The sequence below is a fragment of the Homarus americanus genome, unplaced genomic scaffold, assembly GCF_018991925.1.
Source record: "Homarus americanus isolate GMGI-L3 unplaced genomic scaffold, GMGI_Hamer_2.0 scaffold54989, whole genome shotgun sequence".
In the NCBI taxonomy this organism is placed as follows: Eukaryota; Metazoa; Arthropoda; class Malacostraca; order Decapoda; family Nephropidae; genus Homarus; species Homarus americanus.
Window position 1 is genome coordinate 460 of NW_024723439.1, and position 19,461 is coordinate 19,920.

A 19,461-nucleotide genomic window follows, 5' to 3' on the forward strand; every position below is an offset into this window, starting at 1 on the left:
CCGGTCGGAATTTGCTGGACTTTAATTTCTCACTTGACTTGGGGTTTATTAAAATTTAATAGATGGTAAAGGCAGTGGAAGCGCCCCTTTGAGAAAAATCCCGAACCAGCACAAGAACACTTAAATCTACTACACAAAATGAACTGTCCGTGACCCGTGGAAGGATAGCGTCTGTGACTGGGATGAATGAGACACACTGTAAAATTTAGACACTTATATTCCCTCCAACACTACAAACACAATCAAATAATGGTACACCAATATGCGCACCTCTTAACTTAAACTTTAACCACTACTCTGGGGAATAAAAGTTATACATGACATAGAAATTATTAGAAACACAGGCAACAATAAATTTAAAGTATCAAGAAATGTTAATTGCACATCATGAACAGGCCTTAAGGCTTTCAGCAAAATAATATCACTCAACAAAATTATAGCACCCCAACAGGTGTACACTTCCTAACCTAACCTAACCACTGCTCTGGGGAACAAGGTTATACCTGAGATCAGAATTATGAAGAATTAGAGGCATTAAAAGAATCAAATCACAGTATCACTCTGGTTCCACTTAATGGCACAAACATTCAAAAAAACACTACTATCAAAATTATTTAAGAAATATTAAACTACACACGTCAAGATAATATCAGTCTGAGGAATGGTGTTAACTACACCCGTGATAAGGAAGATAAAATGTTCCTCTAGGTATCTCCTAGAGTCCTAGACTCACGGTCTCAGTGTGTGACCATTAATATACTCAGATAGCCTCAGTGTACTCCCAGTGCGTCCATGGGCAGGAAGAGAGTGAGCCAATCAGACCTTGTGCAGTTGAGAGAAACTTTAGCTTCCCGTTAGCAAGAGGGTTTCACTAGCTGACCGAGGACACGTGGTGTTGTGCACCGGAGTGGTAAGAACTGATCACCCACTGCCGATGCTGGTCCCGTGTCGTTTTAGTTGTCGGGAGCACTCGTTCACTCAAGAGATCCTTTGCTACCCCGCTAAACAGTGACAGGCCTACACTGATCGGTCCAATGGCGACAATCGCCACCCTCAATCATCAACGGCAGTCAATCTCTCGCAGTCAACTCCGGTCAACTCCAATCAAGTGGGTTCTGACGGAAACCCTGAAATGAACTCACTGTTAGCTCTAGTTTACTTTATCACTGCCCTATCTAACCCTGTCTGAGATCGAATGAGACTTACTTGTTATACTGCAATAGCGCAGCACAGGTGACTAGGCCACGTGACTATTTCTGATGGACGCGCGGAACGTCTTGTCTGTGTGAATGCTCTCCGGGACTGCCCTAGCCAGCGTCTCGTCTCCCCCAGGCGCTAGCTTGGGCCTACGTGATATATTTACCGCCTAACTAATAACTCCTTGGGACACCCGTAACATTATTCAGACTGCTAAACGATCTATAATAATTTCAAATTCAATAATAGTCCCTTAACTTCATGAATCGCATCATTATTAATTCGGTAAATCACATTCAATATCATATAGGCCTAGTTCCGCAGTCTCTCGCTACGAGCAGGCAGCGCTCCCTCCCCTCAGATGACCTTGAACGCTCAGTATCACTCATGGCGGGGCATTTGAAATTACTCTGAAATTTCTGAATATATATATATATATATATATATATATATATATATATATATATATATATATATATATATATATTGGGGGGGAGTTGTTTTGTGTATTATACATTGTTTATTTGGAATCGTATATATTGGTTTTAGTTGTTCACAAAAGTTAACACTTAATAGCCACACGACCACTACAGTATTTCGTAAACTTGTACATCTCGTTACAGTATACAGTAGGGAGTAGCTACAGTACTCAACATGTTCAATAATAATATGGACTGTAGAGTTAAATTCTACATGAGTGTGCCTACTTTATGACCCTCAGATGTCATTAACTCATCACTTAAAAAATCTATTCACTCAAATATGCCAAAGTGTCATCATTGTAATTATCTGAGGGTTGGCGACCACACCCCTCCCCTCTAAGGTAGGTCAGGTCAGGTTGTGTGCATTCTCGCTTCCATTTTCGTATGTCGTATCTCCACAAAATTTGGTTCAATTCCATTATTTGTTTCTAGTGCTAACAGGTGTTGACAAAATATTCTAGACTTCTGCGCATTACTATATATATACAAGGGGCTTCTGAGAAGCTACAACGGCACCGAGTGTGAACTCATTCAAGACCAGGTTTAACCTTGACCAATGCTTGCGCAGGTACAGATACATTCTGGAGCCAGTACATGCCCAGTTCATACTAACAGTGTAACAGACGTGACCAACCACCCAACTGGACAGAGAGCCGACCAGTGACGAAATGAATAATGAAGAAAACAGTTGGCCCGAGAATGTAACAAAAGGATATACGAGGTAACCTTAAAGTCCATATTCTTTGGTAATGATAGAAAATGATCCTTCGAGAGAACCTTTTATGGGTAACTCTACCAATTTTCTCACCTTGAATTTTATTAACTTTTACTTTTTACTTTTATCCTCTTCGCCACTAGGGCGGACGGTCGCGTCTCTGTCACGCACTGTTGGTAAGTACTGGACATGCACTGGTTCCTGAATGTATCTGAACCTGCTCCAGTGTTGGCCAAGCCCGGTGTAGCGTCCAGAAGTAGCCGAAACGATAACTGCGCATGCGCGGTTGATGGCGTTACATTCACAAACAGTGACGTGGCCCAGCCTCACCCTGCGTCGGACCAGGGCTACCGTTTTAAAGAAATTCGTCTGCTACATATTTTCTTCTTTTCTTAGAAAATGTACTGCTTGTTATGGAGGGATAACTATTTCAGGTTTAGTGTGATTGTGATAATGTTACATCCTGCAATGGAACTACCTCCACAGTAAAAGCAAATATTCAGTATAAAATACTTTAAAACGAACTTTTTCCTTACAGGAGATTTGGTGATGCAGTCATGCATTTTTGCTGTGTACAGTACTGTACTACATCCTTCTTCGGACTTTCTCTCACTCCAGTAACATTGTTTTGGTGAGTAAACTATTTATTTTGTTTCAATTTTAAATATTAACTACCCTGTAATTTATTTATCTCTTTCGTTCACTGCATAAGTAGGCTATGATAAAGTCAGCTCTATCGGGAAAATATCATATTGATTATTTCCGTAAGGCGAGAATCCCATTAAAGTTCCCCCTCTTTACCAAAACTCTTATGGAAATTTAATTTCATGATGCTCAATCAGAGTAACTAGCTGCGATTTTTGTTTTTGAAGATTGCATACATTTACAGGTTGAAATGGCGCCCAGGCAGAAATTTTGCCAAGACTGGTTGCTGAAACTATCACCCCATATAACTTTCCACCAGCTATGAGGTTCGTGTTCAGAGCACGTGATACGGTGTTTCCATGGGAAGTCACGTCTCTTAGTGCTGAGCTAAGGGATAAGTATCCGGCTCCCTGGCCACCTATTGCGGGCATGTGCTTCCCACCTGGTTTAGTGTCAGAAGATGTTTTGGTACTGTAGAGTCAGGATTCAAGAATAATTTGAGTACTGCCCAGGGTTTTGTAGAGGCTGAGAAGAAAGTATATTCTTGTTACACAACTACAACAAAATTTACTGCATCTAGGCAGCAATCAACTGCCACACAGTCAGCATGAGTCAGTGAATGGGTGAATTGAAAAACTTATTAATAAGGTTTCCAAATGATTCTTTAAAATTATAAACATTATTAGACTGAATTTTCTGACCTGCAAATGAAATAGGTTATTTAAGCCAGGGCAATTGATTCATAACAAATGTTTTTACTAACTGTATCTCAAACATATTTAGAGGGCCCTCATAATGTGAGGCTCTAAGCTGTAGCTTACTTACCTTGTACCTAAATCCAGCACTAGCTGGATGCCATCACATTATCTGGCAGTTGGTGAGAGACTGGTGTTGAGCCACGCGGCCAATTACAACTCGGCATGTGCACCGGTAATTCAGACCGACTCCGACTTTGGGGAGTTTTACTACAATGTGGGAATGAACCCATCTCAACTGTAAACTCAGTGAAATACCTTGGACTAACTCTTGACTTTCTTCACCTGGAGAATAAATTGTAGATAATATAATAAGTAAAACTAATGTTAGGATAAACAATTTGTTTATATAAATGCCATATGTCTCAGCTGATGCCCATAGCAGCCTTTGCTTGGCACTCATACAAAGTCTCTTTGACCATTCCTGATCATCATTACACTCTGCCTTAACACAGAAGCTAAAAGCCAAGTTAAAAATTATTTAATACAAGGCAGCGAGATTTACTCTTGACATGAATGCAAGAGATCACATTGGTCTCAGAGTCTTACAATCACTGAAAATGTTAAGTGTGACAGATAGAGTGAAGCAACTGAGTCTGAATCACTCTTATAGGATATTCAACAGACTGTGGCCAGACTATTTAACACCAAATTTTGTAAGGATTAGGGATATGAACCGATTGATTTTGCCGCTTACAGCGGCTACTTTATTGTGCACCCCACATTCATCCTGTGAGCGGTAGTGCAAAGGGATTACAGAGTAGAGTTTACAACGGGTCATAATAATTAACCCCCGTTGTCAGGATATTATGGCACTGAATGTTACACATTCTTTCAATTACATTATTTGTTTAGTTCTATACATAATGGGTAACTTATTCACAAATGCGTGAGTGCAGGCGTGTGAGGCAGTATGTCTGGCCTCACACTTTGTTATTCACATTTACGTGAGAAGTATTCAAGCACATTGTGTATTTGGTTCTGTACATGAGAATTGATATAGTTACTAAGTGCAAAAAAGTGGATACAATCTTAATATGTCGGCTATCTTGCCATTAGAGATGAAGTGTTGTGCCATTTCACACACAGTGTGCTTGGACCTGTCCCTAAAAGGTTCTATCTTCACACAGTCAAGGACGTAGTGTTCAAGTGTGTGGCTATATGTCTGGCCACACACTTTTCTATTAATCTTGTTTACATCTGCTTGAGGAACATACTGCCAAGTACTTATATCTAACCTTAATCTAGGGGATTTTACAACATCTTACATAATGTTGATCTTATTCCTTCCACTTATACATGTTTCATGATACATATATGGCTAAACTATGGATCTGACTGAACCCGTTTACTGATCTGCATCACTTCATCGTAAGTTGTACAATATAGTTTTAAGGTTCTTTTTGGCTTGTTAGGGGTAGCATTCAACAGTGTCTTTGTTAGACGCAGCAACGAGTTTGGCGAGGCATCAACTCCTCTGCTTGTTTTGAGGCCTATGTGAGAGGGGATCCACAACAGTTTGACCCTGACACCCCGGTCAACAAGGCACACATATTTGTGTCTGGCTTCAGAGACAAGAGCGTGACAACCTGAGTCGAGGGTGCCAAGGGCAAGTAGTGAGGATAGAGAGTGAGTGATGATGAGACTGTCAGTAACAGTGGTTTCAATGAATTTAATAGCTGTGCGTATGGCAACTAATTCAGTTTGTAGAGTGGATGCCCATTTATTAATTCTAACTCCTTTCTCAATTATATTACCGTCAGGTTGAGTCACAACAATAGCACTTCCAGCCCTCCCACAGGCGGTGTTAAGAGATCCATCAATTAACCGTGATGTATCATCAGTCTGTAGATTGTGTATGTGTTCAAGAGCTCTCAATTTGGCAGTGTGTTGGAGATAAATGCTTTGTATAATTATTTTTTAGGCGGATTTGTCGGTATTGTGATATCGAAGGGAACTGTCCGCCAGGGTGGCAGGAAGCGCTGTTGTGTCTTAACTTTGTACAGGCGGTCTAGTCCAAACATCTTCATATGCGTAGCTGTAGTTTGGATCCATTTAGACTCACCAGTCCCATGGTTCATACATTCTAGCAATTACCCAAAAACAATGTTATCAGGATCACCACACGCAAAGCCTCCAGGGCTATCATGAGTTGACTTCAATTATTCTATCTTTTGCTTACTGGGTATACCTAGTTCTTTTCACTCATATTATTCTTTGGTAACAATGGGACATCCTAGGATAATTCTGAGGGCTTTATTTTGCATTTTCTCGAGCTTGTCAACGCCTTTCCCGTCACGAAGGACCAGGGCTGGTGCGTGGTAATCTATCAGATATCTTATATAGCCTAGGTACATTGTTTTAACAATTCTAATATTAGCACCATAGTGCGGGCTGTACCCCGCTACACTTCTAAGAGGTCTCAGTCTGTCAGTACATTGGCGGGTTAGCTGTTGTATGGCAGGTAGGGTACAAGGGACGGAGACACCAAGATATTTAAAAAAAGAAACATAGTCAATAGTGTTGTTACCTATCTTGAACTTGGCGGGGCCGCGTTTGCGGTTACTAGCTTGTTTGTTGAACACCTTAGTTTTCTCAGTGGAGATAATAAGACCGAGGTTCTCACAGGCTGCGTATACATGGTTCAGGGTGGTTTGCATTTCACGATGAGTTTTAGTATGTATAAGAATATCATCAGCATAGCTGATTGAGATATTGATATGTACCGGCAGGGCACTAGAGGGACGGAGCATAATTTTGTGGTATACAGTACTGTACTGTACCTGATGTTTGTAGTCAAGCAAAAACACTTTCCTCTTTACAGCTATAAAAGACTGAAACAAGTTACCAAGCTACATCAAAACCAGTAATAGTGTAAAACAATTCATAGCTAAAAGTTAAAAATACATAACAGATGAAGCTGTTTCTGTATTAACCACAAAATATTATATTGTTGAAGTGATCTGCCAACCTCAGTTAGTCCAAGTGCAATGTAATGCTTGTTAAATTTATCAGAAAACTTTCACTACTTCTCCTGTAGACATACTATTACTGATTACAGACCTAGCCTAAGCAAAGGACCCTACTGTAAATAAGTATCTGATGGCTTTGCCAATTAGTAAGTCTGTGAATCTATCTATTTATCATTAAATCTATGTAACTATTTATATCATCTAACCTTACAGAAGTGAAGAACAAGGGACAGACTGATGACAGAGGCTACATCACCACCACCACCACCACCAGATGACTGAGGCTACATCACCACCAACACCAGATGACTGAGGCTACATCACCACCAACACCACCACCAGATGACTGAGGCTACATCACCACCAACACCAGATGACTGAGGCTACATCACCACCAACACCAGATGACAGAAGGCTACATCACCACCAACACCAGATGCCTGGAGACTACATCACTACCACCACCAGATAACAGAAGGCTACATCACCACCACCACCAGATGACAGATAGCTACATCACCACCAGATGACAGGAGGCTACATCACAACCACCATCAGATAACACACCACCACCATCAGATGGCAGGGCTATATCACCACCACCACCAGATGACAGGAGGCTATATCACACCACCACCACCACAGGAGGCTATATCACCACCACCACCACCACAGATGACAGGAGGCTATATCACCACCACCACCACAGATGACAGGAGGCTATATCACCACCACCACCACCAGATGACAGGAGGCTATCACCACCACCACCACCAGATGACAGGAGGCTATCACCACCCACCACCACACCAGATGACAGGAGGCTATATCACCACCACCACCACCAGATGACAGGAGGCTATATCACCACCACCACCACTGACAGGAGGCTGCACATGACAGGCTATATCACCACCACCACCACCAGACGGAGGCTGATGACAGGAGGCTATATCACCCAGATGACAGGAGGCACCACCACCACCAGATGACAGGAGGCTATATCACCACCACCACCAGATGACAGGACTAGATGACTATATCACCACCACCACCACCAGATGACAGGTGGCAGGCTATATCACCACCACCACCGATGACAGGAGGCTATATCACCACCACCACCACCAGATGACAGGAGGCTATATCACCACCACCCCACCAGATGACAGGCTATACCACCACCACCAGATGACAGGAGGCTATATCACCACCACCACCGCCAGTTGACAGGAGGCTATATCACCACCACCACCACCAGTTGACAGGAGGCTATATCACCACCACCACCGCCAGTTGACAGGAGGCTATATCACCACCACCACCGCCAGCTGACAGGAGGCTGCCAGTTGGACAGGAGGCTATATCACCACCACCACTGCCAGTTGACAGGAGGCTATATCACCAACACCTCCACCAGATGACAGGAGGCTATATCACCACCACCACCACCACCAGATGACAGGGAGGCTATATCACCACCACCACCGCTATATCACCACCACCACCGCCAGTTGACAGGAGGGAGGCTATATCACCACCACCACCACCAGATGACAGGAGGCTATATCACCACCACCACCACCAGTTGACCAGTTGACAGGAGGCTATATCACCACCACCACCACCAGTTGACAGGAGGTATCACCACCACCTCCACCAGATGACAGGAGGCTATATCACCACCACCACCACCAGATGACAGGAGGCTATATCACCACCACCACCACCAGTTGACAGGAGGCATATCATCACCACCACCTCCACCAGGAGGCTATATCACCAGTTGACAGGAGGCTATATCACCACCACCTCCACCAGATGACAGGAGGCTATATCACCACCACCTCCACCAGATGACAGGGAGGCTACATCACACCACCATCAGACACAGATACATCACAACCACCATCAGATAACCAGATGGCTACATCACCACCACCACCAGATGACAGGAGGCTACATCACCACCACCATCAGATGACAGGAGGCTATATCACCACCACCTCCACCAGTTGACAGGAGGTTAAATCACCACCACCAGATAACAGAAGGCTACATTACTACCACCACCATCAGGTGACAGGAGGCTATATTTACCACCACCAAATGTCTGAGGCACCACCACCACCAGATGACTGAGGCTACTTTACCACCAACAACACCATCACCAACACCAGATGACTGAGGTTACATTTCCACCACCAACACCAGAAGACTGAGGCTACACCACCACCAGATGGCAGGAGGCTACAGCACCACCAACAACACCAGATGACTGAGGCTACTTTACCACCAACAACACCATCACCAACACCAGATGACTGAGGTTACATTACCACCACCAACACCAGGTGACTGAGGCTACATTACCATCACCAACACCAGATGATTCAGGCATCACCACCAGATGGCAGGGGGCTACATCATCACCATCATCACCACCACCAGACAACACCAAAAGATGATTGAATTATTTTTTAAATAGATCCTGATATTGTTATTTGGGAGCTTCTATAGTATGCAGTCTACAGAGCTGGAGCTTCTATAGTATGTGGTCTACAGAGCTGGAGCTTCTATAGTATGCAATCTACAGAGCTGGAGCTTCTATAGTATGCAATCTACAGAGCTGGAGCTTCTATAGTATGCAGTCTACAGAGCTGGAGCTTCTATAGTATGCAATCTACAGAGCTGGAGCTTCTATAATATGTGGTCTACAGAGCTGGAGCTTCTATAGTATGCAATCTACAGAGCTGGAGCTTCTATAGTATGCAGTCTACCGAGCTGGAGCTACTATAGTATGTGGTCTACCGAGCTGGAGCTTCTATAGTATGCAATCTACAGAGCTGGAGCTTCTATAGTATGCAGTCTACCGAGCTGGAGCTACTATAGTATGTGGTCTACAGAGCTGGAGCTTCTATAGTATGCAATCTACAGAGCTGGAGCTTCTATAGTATGTGGTCTACCGAGTTGGGGTTGTGTCTACCGGGATATTTACACTAAAGCACCCATTAACATAACGTAACCTAGGTTAAGTTAGGTTCATGGATGCTACAGTGTAAATATCCTGGTAGAAACAATTCCAGCTCGGTAGACCACAAACTATAGTAGCCCCAGCTCTGTAGACCACACACTACAGTAGCACCAGCTCTGTTAGACCACATACTACAGTAGCACCAGCTCTGTTAGACCACATACTATAGTAGCTCCAGCTCTGTAGACCACATACTACAGTAGCACCAGCTCTGTTAGACCACATACTATAGTAGCACCAGCTCTGTAGACCACATACTACAGTACATAAGAACATAAGAATGGAGGAAACTGCAGCGGGCCTATTGGCCCATACTGGGCACTCCCGTTTACACCCAACCCCTATTGCTCATATAAGCATCCAACCTATGTTTGAAGCAATTCAGCGTATTCGAGTTAATGATGATATTTGGTAACTTGTTCCATTCATCCACTACTCTGTTTCCAAACCAGTGTTTACCTATTTCACGCCTAAATCTAAATTTGTCTAATTTAAAACCATTGTTACGAGTTCGCCTGGTTGGATAATTTGAGTACCTTTGTAATGTCCCCTTTGTTTAGCCCTGCCTTCCACTTATACACCTCTATCAGGTCGCCCCTCGCTCTACGTCTCTCGAGGGAGTGCAAATTATGATGCTTTAACCTGTCTCTATACTCAAGGTTCCTAATGCCCGGGATTTTTTGTCATTCTCCTCTGAATTCTTTCCAAGGATTCTATATCCATTCTGTAATACGGTGACCAGAACTGAACTGCGTAATCCAGGTGTGGTCTCACAAGAGCAAGATACAGTTTTAGGATGACCTCGCTAGTCTTGTAACTAACACTCCTTTGTATGAACCCAAGTACTTTATTAGCCTTGTTACGAGCAAAAACACATTGTTTACTTGGCTTAAGGTTCCTACTTATCATTACTCCTAAATCTCTCTCGCAGTCGGATTTCTCTATGGCATCGTTGTTCATCTGGTATCTGGTTTCCCTGTTTACATCTCCTATACTGAGTACTTTACATTTGTCGACGTTGAATTTCATCTGCCATTTTTCAGACCATTCGAAAAATTTGTTTAGATCTTCCTGTAGTTTTGCCGAGTCCTCGTCAGATTTGATAACACGTCCTATTTTAGTGTCATCAGCAAATTTACTTATGTTGCTGTCTATGCCTATATCTATGTCGTTTATGTGACGTTGCTCCAATGGGACTTAGTGCCGTTAATGCTCACTCGCTGTTTCCTGTCCTGTAACCACGCCCTAATCCATTTAAGGGTGTCACCTTTGATGCCATGAGCTTCTACCTTTCTAATTAGTCTTTCGTGGGGGACTCTGTCGAAGGCTTTGCTAAAGTCGAAATATACCACATCATAATTGTGCCCCTCGTCCACCAAATCGAAAACTGATGAAAAGAATATTAATAGATTAGTTAGGCAAGAACGTCCGCTTGTGAAGCCATGCTGGGAATCATTGATCAATCGGTGCTTCTCCAGGTGATTTCGAATAGAGTTTGAAATGATTGCTGTCAGTAATTTGCCTACTATTGATGTCAGACTGATTGGGCGGTAGTTAGAGGATAGTGATCTATCCCCCTTCTTGAAAATCGGTATTACATTCGCTATCCTCCAGGATTCTGGTACTACACCTGTTTTTAAGGACATGTTAAACAACTTTGCTAAGGGCATACTAAGCTCTTCCTTACATTCCTTTAATACTCTGGCAAATATCTCATCGGGACCAGGTGACTTATTAGGCTTTAGTTTGTTTATTTGCTTACTAACATCGTTACTAGTCACTACTATCTCACTTAATTTGTTTTCTTCACTGTCTCTGAAGAGAGTCGGTGCCTCGGGTATCATGTTTAAATTTTCGGTGGTGAAAACTGTTGAAAAATATTTATTCAAATTATTGCTCATTTCTCCGTCGTTATCAGTGAGCTCACCGGAGTCTGACTGTATTGGTCCAATCTTTTCTCGTGTTTTAGTTTGATACATTTGGTAGAATCCTTTGGGGTTTGTCTTCGCCTCCCTAGCTATCCTTACCTCATTATTCCTCTTTGCTTTCCTTATCTCGGTTTTAACCCTACTCGCCAATACCCTATAATAGTCCCGGAGGGGAATTTCGCCACGATTTATCCTTCTACCTATAGCCTTCCTTTGGCCAATGATGTTCTTTAAATAATTATTTATCCATTTAGGGTCATTGTTGTCTGATCTGAGTTTTTTGTATGGTATGTTCTGCCTTTGTGGATTACGTAACTCACTATTTAAATTGTCGTGGAACTCGGCAATCTCAGATCTCGTTATCAGGTCGGTGTCATCTGTCAGGCTCACGGCCAAGCGCGACACCCCCTCTCTCAGCTGCCTCTTTAAACTGCCAATGTTTCCCCTCCTGAAATCTGGTACTTTAGTGGAATTTTCCTTACGTCTGCCCTGAAAATCTAACTGGAATCGAATTTCTTTGTGATCGCTGTTTGCAAGTTCGTTCCCTCCCTCGCCATTGCTAATGAGGTTTTCTCTGTTCGACAGAACTAAATCCAGTATATTATTACCCCGTGTGGGTTCGGTTATATGTTGACTTAGGAAACAGTCCTGGATCGTCTCGAGAAAATCCTGTGATTCTGAGTTACCCGTAAGGTCAGTCCAATCTATTTGGCCAAGGTTAAAGTCGCCTACTATACAGACTTTGTTGTGTATGGAAGCCCTGCGCATTTCATCCCAGATAAGTCGCTCATTGACGCTATCAAGATTGGGGGGTCTATATATTACTCCTGTGATTAATTTTTCCCGACCGTCGCCTAATTCTATCCAAATTGTTTCTGTATTCCTCTCAGTTTTTATTTCCTTATTTATTTCACACTTCAGATTATCCCTAACATAGATTGCTACTCCGCCTCCTTTCCTGGTCTGCCTATCGGTATGGAACAGTTTGTAACCCGCAATTTGGTATTCGACTGGTAATTCACGTGTGTCTAGGTTGATCCATGTTTCAGTGAATGCAATTATATCGATTTCTTCGGTACATACCAAGGCCCTAATATCATCCATTTTGTTTCTCATACTTCTACTGTTCGCGTAGTATACATTTAAGTTAGTCGTGTTCTGAGTCCTCCCCTTACCGCGTTTAGTTTTAAACTCCCTGTCTAATTTAGTTTTGTCATCATTCCTAACACTATTTCCCTGTAATCTTTCGCCTTGTTTACCCGCTCCCACTGCAGTCTCCTCCACCCCCGTGCCCATATGTTCTCTTAGCAGTTTAAAGACTTCGATATCTTTTGAACTGCCCCCTCTAGAGCCCCAGCCAGGGTTGCTACTCCATCCCTAGACAGGTGCACCCCATCCCTAGCATAAAGGTCCCTTCTGCCATAGAAGTTGTCCCAGTTGTCAATGAATGGGACTGATATTGACTTGCAATATCTGTCAAGACGGTCGTTGACACCAACTGCCCTTGACAACCATTCACTGCCAACTCCCCTTCTAGGCAGGACACAGCATATGATAGGGATCCCTCCCTTAGTCCTAATACGATCTATGGCTGCCTTGAACTTATCAAGAAGTTCCTCGCTCCTACACCGGCCAATATCATTGCCTCCTGCACTGAGGCAGATAATGGGTTTGTTCCCATTACCAGACAAGATATTGTCCATCCTGTCAATTATATCCCCCACCCCAGCCCCTGGCAAACACACCCTCATCCTATTTTTGTTTTTACCACAAAAGGCCCTGTCCATGTACCTTACCTGTGAGTCACCAACAATTAAAGTTTTTATACCTTCCTTGTCATCCCTGTCCCTGACTGTACTAACGTCCAATTCGTTTATCAAGGGACTGAACGGGTTGGTACACTTAGCTGTTGTTGTCGTTGTTGTCGTATCCTTCGTGTGCTTCTTCACCACCAGCTTTGTTTTCCCACTACTCACAACTTTCCACTCGCTTGAGTTTTCGTCAGACACTGGCTTTACTCGTCCAGTCTCTCCTTTTAACTTCGCCAGCTCTTTCCTTAACTTCAGGTTCTCCAACGTGGCCCTCTCAATTTCTAACTTGGCCCTCGCCAATTCTTCAATGGACCACTCCAGTTTGGTCAACAAACTCTCATACCCAAGACCGCACATAGCACCAGCTCTGTAGACCACATACTATATAGTAGCACCAGCTCTAGATCACATACTACAGTAGCACCAGCTCTGTAGACCACATACTATAGTAGCCCCAGCTCTGTAGACCACATACTACAGTAGCACCAACTCTGTAGACCACATACTACAGTAGCACCAGCTCTGTAGACCACATATTACAGTAGCACCAGCTCTGTAGACCACATAGTATAGTAGCACCAGCTCTGTAGACCACATACTATAGTAGCACCAGCTCTGTAGACCACATACTACAGTAGCACCAGCTCTGTAGACCACATACTACAGTAGCACCAGCTCTCTAGACCACATACTACAGTAGCACCAGCTCTGTAGACCACATACTACAGTAGCACCAGCTCTGTAGACCACATACTACAGTAGCACCAGCTCTGTAGACTACATACTACAGTAGTACCAGTTCTGTAGACCACTTATTACAGTAGCACCAGCTCTGTAGACCACATACTACAGTAGCACCAGCTCTGTAGACCACATACGACAGTAGCACCAGCTCTCTAGACCACATACTACAGTAGCACCAGCTCTGTAGACCACATACTACAGTAGCACCAGCTCTGTAGACCCCATACTACAGTAGCACCAGCTCTGTAGACCACATACTACAGTAGCACCAGTTCTGTAGACCACTTATTACAGTAGCACCAGCTCTGTTAGACCACATACTATAGTAGCACCAGCTCTGTAGACCACACACTACAGTAGCACCAGCTCTTTGAGCCACTTATTACAGTAGCACCAGCTCTGTTAGACCACATACTACAGTAGCACCAGCTCTGTAGACCACTTATACAGTAGCACCAGCTCTGTTGAACCACATACTACAATGGCACCAGCTCTAGACCACATACTACAGTAGCACCAGCTCTATAGACCACACACTACTGTAGCTCCGATATTCGCTAAAACATAAGTTTATATATATATATATATATATATATATATATATATATATATATATATATATATATATATATATATATACACACTAGCAGAAACATGTGGATGATAGACCACGTTGTTCATTGAGTCATTTATTTGATCAGATTTAATTTGTATTTGTTTATTTTTTGTACATACTGATATTTGTTTTATTGTTTGTTTGTTAATATATTCTGTAATTATAACTACTGCATGTATTTCAATATACCCCATAGTAATGAGGTGATGATTTTGGTGGGATCTATTCCTTGGACCTGTAATACAAAGAGAAAACGGGAAATATCTACTTTCCGGGAAAGTCCAGTGGATAAGCGTTTTACCTGCCACTCATTGAGGCCCGAGTTCGAGTCCTGGCATTTCTCTCTTCTTTTTATTTTTCTGTTTTTAGTTTTTTATGTTGTGGTGCAATATTTTCGCTGTATTATACCCTAAAAGTTAATCAAAAGTGAAATTGGGTCATAAATTTGACATTTGTAGGTATTATTAACGTATATTCATGTTCGAAGCTTCGAATGCTTCAATGAAGCATCAAAATGATTCAATGAAGCTTCGTGACGTCACTCTCAACCTTCATATATAAAGTCTCGACTAACTCGTTTTCGCCCCATTCTTCACCGACCATCACCACTCACTGGCTGCAGCTGACAGGCAGGTAAGCTCGAGCTGCCCCACACCTCTAGTCTCCATTATATACGTGTAATGTTTTTCCCCGACTGTCTACAGTCAAAATGGCCAAGAGATATGGTTATTCTTTTGGGTAGTGTTTAATATACTGAATTATGGCGTAATAAATGCTGATTTAAGTAAAAAAACTTGCCAGCCGGTTGTTGCAGTTCACTTGCCTCCAAGGGTCGTATCCCCAAGATTCACTGGGCTGTAAGGCCTATGGTACCTACTTTGCAGCTTAAACAAATATATTAATATGGTTTAGTATTATATTAAGTGTTTCTCTAACGTCAAACCAGTAATTTCTTAATGTTTTAGACAAATATACCGCTAAATGAGCCATGACAAACGAGCCTAAACTATAAATTGGTGGCGGGTAACGAGCGTAAACCGTACATCAGTATTTACGTAATAATTAACCAGTAAGTGAGTACAATAACCAGATTTGGTTAGGTTACTGTATTATTTATTTTTTAATTTCACCTTTTTCCCTCTTGCTTCGAAGCCCAACCCACTTTTGGCGGAGCCGGGTGGTCATAACTCAATAATGACGCATTTCCCCAAACGTCCATCACCACCACTGAATTCAGCATTAAAAACTGCGCCGCAATGATCAGGTTTAACAAAAATATAACGATTTTTGACGGAATTAAGTTATCTTTTTTTACTGGCTAGTTCTTTGTTTACTCTTTAACTACCATTTCTGGGAGTTGAAACAGAATTTATTACGGGTTTTAGCCGGGCGAGGCAGGGAGCCGGGCGAGGCGAGGTGAGGGAGGTAGGGAGCCGGGCGAGGCGAGGTGAGGTAGGAGCTGGGCGAGGTGAGGTGAGGTAGGGAGCTGGGCGAGGGTGAGGTGAGGTAGGGAGCTGGGCGAGGTGAGGGAGGTAGGTAGGGAGCGAGCCAGCCAGCCAGCCGAGGTACGGAGCGAGCGAGCGAGCGAGCCAGCCGGGTGAGGTGAGGTGAGGTAGGGAGCCAGCCAGCCAGCGAGCCAGCCGGGTGAAGTGAGGTAGGGAGCCAGCCAGCCAGCCGGGTGAGGTGAGGTAGGGAGCCAAGCGAGAGCCGGCGGAGGGCGAGACGTTACAGAAGGTCGAGGTGTTCCAGAATACATTATATCGTATATTAAATAAAGTAACGTTAAGGGTTCCTGGTAATTTTAAAAGTGGACAACCATGGATTTTACCATCGGAAAAAAACATTGCTCAACAACCAAAACTAACGTAACGTAACCTAATCACGTAACGTAACCTAACTTAACCTAGAGGTTCGCTGATTGTCTACTTGTAAAAAAAAAAAACCCCGGGTTCATAAACTAAATGTTAAGATGTATATAAAGACAGTTTAAATGTATTGGTAAATAAGGCTCGCCATCTAATTAACATCTGGAAAATGTTAATGTTTGGCTCACCTGAAGATTCATCCCCAGCTTATTTCAGCTGAAGATCAACTAAACCTTAGTCAATCTACGTATTACAATGTGCTGGTGAATCTTTTTCTTTTCAGATCAAGGAATGGCTACAGATCCAACTACAGTACAAAGCTCTGATATTGGCGTGGTACAGTCTGTGGGGTGCAGTATGAGGTCATAAGTGAAGTGTGGTGCAGTATGTGGGGACAACAGACCACGAGTGACGCTTCTCATACTACACAACAATATTCCTTGGGGTAAATTTTAATGTTGTGTGTGAAGGTGTGGGTGGGTGTGGCCTACTATGGTGTTATTTAATGTTTTGTAAGGGTGTGGGTGGGTGTGGCTTGTTGGTGGTCGTTTAACTTTGTGAGGGGGTGTGGCTTCTTGTGGTGTCGTTTAATGTTTTGTGGGTGGGATTGGCTTATTGTGGGGTCATTTAACGTTTTGTGAGGATGTGGGATGTTGTATCCTGGTTGGGGGGAGGACTCTGGTGGTGTCTGGGATAGGGTTGTGCGTTCACATAAGAAGGAATTGTACACGAGGTGGGCAGGTGGTTGTGGTGAAGTTTGTCATTAAAACCAAGTGTAATCTAGCTGTCGAGGGGGACACTTAAGGGGGCATAAGGGAGGGAGAGAAGGAAGGAAGGTCTAATAAGTGAGCTGTAGTAAACCGTGTGTACAGTATAGTGCATGAAACAGTGTAGAGATGTGTAGTACAGTATAGTGTAGCAGTACTGTATTGGTGAGACGTAATTTGAGTAAACCGATGTGGAGGTAATGATTTATGTAAAATGTTGGGGACAGTTTAGGTCCATGTGGTCTAATGGTAGAAGTATATATTGTATGCTTAACATTCATTCTACATAAATAGAAACTTAAACGTGTTGCAGGTGACAGCTGATGTACGAAAAAGCCAATGGAGAACTGACTGAACTTTGAGCAAGATTTAACAAGCAGCATGTTACTTCAGCCTCATCAGTTAAGTTACTTGTATATCTTAGAAATTATGGTCATCCCATAAACCACTAAACACTGTGCTCCTACACTGGGCAATGGAGGGTGTGTGTGGGTGGGCTGACGGAGTGCATTGGAGGGCTGTGGTGGACTGACTGTAGACATTGATATTAGAGTAAAATTAATATTAGTTGTAGTGACAGTATATATATACAGGACTACATGCCTATTGGTTATCAGAGAAAATTAGTAGTAGTATAGGAGTAAATATAGCAAGTAAAGCAAGTTGTTGTAGGTGGGTTTCAACTAACATAACTTTACTAACCTAACTTAACCAGCCTAACTTAGATTAAACATAACTAACCTAGACTTGACCAAATCAGTAACAAGGTATCTATTATACAGTAAATATATTGGGTAAAAAATATTTTAAGAACATCAATTTAAACTGTTGTATTATCCACTTAAGTTAACTGATCATGAACTGAAAAAGTTTATTTTGAATTTAGATAAAATTGAGACGTGTAAATTATAAAAATATAACTTGTGTACAGTTAGGGACAGCTTAAGTACTGTACATGTGTATCTTAGCTAGTATCGTCCCATAAACCACTCAACACTGTATTCTTACACTGGGCAGTGGAGGTGTGTGTGTGTGTGGAGGACTGTGTTTGAGGGTTCTGGAGGACTGTGTGGACTGACTGTAGAGACTGATCTTCTAGTAAAATTAATATTAGTTGTAGTGACATTACGTATAAATATACAGGACTACATGCCTATTGGTTTAAGAAAATTAGTAGAAGTGTAGTTGTGAATGTAACTGGTAAAGCAAGTTGTTGTGGGTGGGTTTCAACTAACCTAACTTAACCAGCCTAACTGATTAAGTGCAACTAACCTACACTGATCCAAATCAGTATTAAGTTACCCATTAAACAGTAAATATATATTGAATAAAAATTTATTGAAGAACAAAAATTAATGTATTTATCTAGCCACTCATGTTAACTGATCATGAATTCTGAAAGTTAATTTTGAAGTTACATAAAATTGTGACGTGTAAATTTTTAAAAAGTAATAACTTGTGTGCAGTTGACGACAGTTCAAGTACATGTGGTTTAGTGGTAGATGGATATTGTATGTTTAACATTCATTCTACATAAATAGCTACTTTAAACATGTTGCAGGTGACGGCTGATGTACGTGAAGGCCAATGGAGAAGTGACAGAACCTTGAGCAAGACTTAACAAGCAGCACGTTACTTCAGCCTCATCAGTTAAGTTACTTCTATATCTTAGCTAGTATGGTCATCCGATAAACCACTCGACACTGTGTGATGGAGGGTTCTGGAGGATTGTGTGTGATGGAGGGCTCTGGAGGACTGTGTGTGATGGAGGACTCTGGAGGACTGTGGGTGATGGAGGGCTCTGGAGGACTGTGGGTGATGGAGGACTCTGGAGGACTGTGGGTGATGGAGGGCTCTGGAGGACTGTGGGTGATGGAGGGCTCTGGAGGACTGTGGGTGATGGAGGGCTCTGAGGGCTCTGAGGACTGTG

The 19,461-nt window shown here is 42.7% G+C and overlaps 2 long non-coding RNA genes across 2 annotated transcripts; both read left to right on the top strand.

Moving 5' to 3' along the window:
• The first annotated feature begins 2,930 nt into the window (after nt 1–2,930).
• Nucleotides 2,931–7,086, top strand: LOC121863467. Its single transcript, XR_006088400.1, has 3 exons — nt 2,931–3,025; nt 3,284–3,365; nt 6,980–7,086. It is a non-coding gene; the product is annotated as an uncharacterized LOC121863467 (long non-coding RNA).
• Nucleotides 7,087–15,265: 8,179 nt separating this feature from the next.
• LOC121863468 lies at nt 15,266–19,175 on the top strand. The gene is made up of 3 exons (XR_006088401.1): nt 15,266–15,532; nt 17,048–17,209; nt 17,845–19,175. It is a non-coding gene; the product is annotated as an uncharacterized LOC121863468 (long non-coding RNA).
• The last annotated feature ends 286 nt before the right edge of the window (nt 19,176–19,461 follow it).